The sequence below is a fragment of the Mixophyes fleayi genome, chromosome 4 (genome assembly GCF_038048845.1).
Source record: "Mixophyes fleayi isolate aMixFle1 chromosome 4, aMixFle1.hap1, whole genome shotgun sequence".
Classification (NCBI taxonomy): domain Eukaryota; kingdom Metazoa; phylum Chordata; class Amphibia; order Anura; family Limnodynastidae; genus Mixophyes; species Mixophyes fleayi.
In genome coordinates, this window is record NC_134405.1 from 19,745,410 (window position 1) to 19,748,308 (window position 2,899).

The 2,899-nt window shown below is 47.8% G+C and overlaps 1 long non-coding RNA gene across 1 annotated transcript; it reads right to left on the reverse strand.

Moving 5' to 3' along the window:
• Nucleotides 1-459: 459 nt before the first annotated feature.
• LOC142149697 (uncharacterized) lies at nt 460-2,694 on the reverse strand. Its single transcript, XR_012690874.1, has 3 exons — nt 2,550-2,694; nt 1,985-2,114; nt 460-1,621 (listed from the first exon to the last, which is right to left on the reverse strand). It is a non-coding gene; the product is annotated as an uncharacterized LOC142149697 (long non-coding RNA).
• Between the last annotated feature and the right edge of the window lie 205 nt (nt 2,695-2,899).

Consider the following 2,899-nt stretch of genomic DNA (forward strand, 5'->3'; position numbering starts at 1 on the left):
AATCTCAGTGTACAAATAAGCTATGAAGTATTTGTGCGCTACATGAAAAACAGTCAGTATTTAACTTGTGTGCAAAACAGAATACTATTCTGCACCCCTTGCATTGTAACATGGTTTTGGCCAGGAGACTTTAATACGATACTTCTCAATTTAAGATCCTTAATGAATCAGGCCCAAGATGACACTTGGGGCTAGATTTACTAAGCTGCGGGTTTAAAAAAGTGGGGATGTTTCCTATAGCAACCAATCAGATTCTAGCTTTCTTTTATTTAGTACCTTCTACAAAATGACAGGTAGAATCTGATTGGTTACTATAGGCAACATCCCCACTTTTTCAAACCCACAGCTTAGTAAATCTAGCCCTCAGTGTTCTGAGATAACAATGTCCTTAGAGATTAAAAAGTATAGATTTTTACCAACCATCATAAAATATGCTATAACAAAATTACACCCACATAGTTTTGGTATGATTATAACATTTAATATACACATAACCAAATTTTTTTTTGGGGTACAACTTAAATAAAATGAAAAGAAAATACAAAAGTAAAATAAAACCAAAATCATTTTTTTTTTTGCTTCTTAAAAGGGATTCTTTCTGAACGACGGGTGTGACTTCTGGTTACCCGTGATGTGGAAGAGTCAGAGGAAGCATCCAAACTCACAAGGGGAGCAGAATGTGTCCGACGCTGTGAAGGTGCAAAGTCATGGCCAGGGGGGTTGGCAGGGGGCTGGACAAGGGGGTTGGCAGGGGGCTGGACAAGGGGAGTGGCAGGGGGCAGGACAAGAGGGGTGGAAAAAGCCTGTGCATAGCACATAGAATAAAGACGGGCTAGGGTCGGTTCAAGGAAGGAAGAGGGAACAGACGGGGAAAGGAGGGAGGAGGCAACAGACGGACCAGGGAGGGGGTAGGCAACAGACAGACCAGGGAGGGGGTAGGCAACAGACAGACCAGGGAGGGAGGAGGCAACAGACAGACCAGGGAGGGGGGAGGCAACAGACAGACCAGGGAGGGGGTAGGCAACAGACAGACCAGGGAGGAAGGAGGCAACAGACAGACCAGGGAGGGGGGAGGCAACAGACGGAGCAGGGAGGGAGGAGGCAACAGACGGAGCAGGGAGGGAGGAGGCAACAGACGGACCAGGGAGAGGGGAGGCAACAGACGGACCAGGGAGGGGGGAGGCAACAGACGGACCAGGGAGGGGGGGGACAACAGACGGACCAGGGAGGGAGGAGGCAACAGACGGACCAGGGAAGGGGGAGACAACAGACGGACCAGGGAGGGAGGAAGGAACAGATGACTGGGGTTGGGGGCTGGGGAATGAATAGTCTGAAATGGATAAAGGTAATGTGTCAGAGGTGCGTTGGGAGTAGGCATGCAAGAGATCACCCAGGAGTGTTGCTATATTAGACATTGTGGTGTTTAGAGTATCCATTTGGGTGGTGTGTGTGCTCACTATTTGGGCAAGGTGAGCGTTCTGTGATACAGTGGCGTCTTCAAATCTTTGGGATGCGAGTGAGAGTGCCTGCACCCTTGCAAGTTCAGCCTCATCCCTCTGAGGCTCCTCCACATCACGGGCAACTTCCTCCTGCACCTCTGGAGCAGCCTGGTCTTCACAATCTGTAGATAGAGTAAAAGAAACAAGAAGATATTAAATCCAATCAGTAACGCTAAAGATTTTATTTGTAAACACTTTTAGCCAGGCGTGATGTAGCGTTGGTAGAGTGTAAGCTTCCATGCAATTTGCTAACAGGCCTTGACAGTCCACAAAGCAGACATAGGCACATATGTTGCTACCTTTTTCTAAAAGTCAAACATATTAAGACATTTTGTCTTCAGTGTCTACATTTCATTTCCTACTATGTGATAGGCAAACACATTGTGCCACTAAAGTTTTACAGAAGACACATCCTGAGAGTTGACACAGGTGCAGACACAGACACAAACATTAACAGACATTAAATAATGAAACTCATCATGTACCTAGGGGAGAGTGCTCTCCTGTTCGGGCTGGGCTAGAGCCAGTGTCTATGTCGCCCACCCCAACAATCGAAATTGCTGCACTTGCACGCTCCTCTAGGGGTGTTAAAACTGTCTCCAGGGGAGGACCCATCTGTGCAAATGACAAAGATTATGCTGTGAAATAGCAGATTACAAAACGAAAAGCAACTTCATTGTGTACTTTTGCAAATCACACAGAATAACGAAAGAAATACACTGTAAAATGTGTGATAGAGGGAATCTCAGGCGCCGAAGAGGGATAAGGGGGGGGTGGATCCCAGGTGGCAAACGTGAGAAGCATGAAGGTAGAAGGGGGGGGGGGGGACAGGGAAGTCCGTCCTGCATTTCACACCTGAGTGGAGCAGGCAGCCACTCAGGGAAAGGTGGGTGCAGGTCAAGAGGTGGGACGGAGCGAGGGTATTAAGAGGAGAAGGGGGAGGAAGTGGGTACAATCGTTTTCAGTCTGCAAGTGGGAGCTGTGTTTTTTCCTATCCGCACATATACAGAATCGTTTGCAGCCTGCACGTGGGATCTGTGTGTTGCCCACCTGCACAGATACTGTGGAAGCATGGAGCACCGACCAGCAAGAAATAGGATCCCTCCAAAGCGAGGAGAGTGATCAGATTCAGCCCAGCTTGCAGCCAGGCAGCTTGATCGTGGAGTCACATGGTTTCAGTGAGGCTGCAGATACGGTGCTGGAGAAGAGTCAAAAACATTCAAAGCAAAAGCAAAGCAGGAAAACTAAAAGGGGAAAGAAATTGAATGCAGGACAAGCAGCAATACAACAAAGGAAGAAAAGCAGGATTGCCAAGCAACAAAAAGGGGCGAGTGTGGCTGCTGATTCCAATGAGACTTGCATTAGGCAGAATGTACAAGCAGGGACTGCAGTTGCAGAGA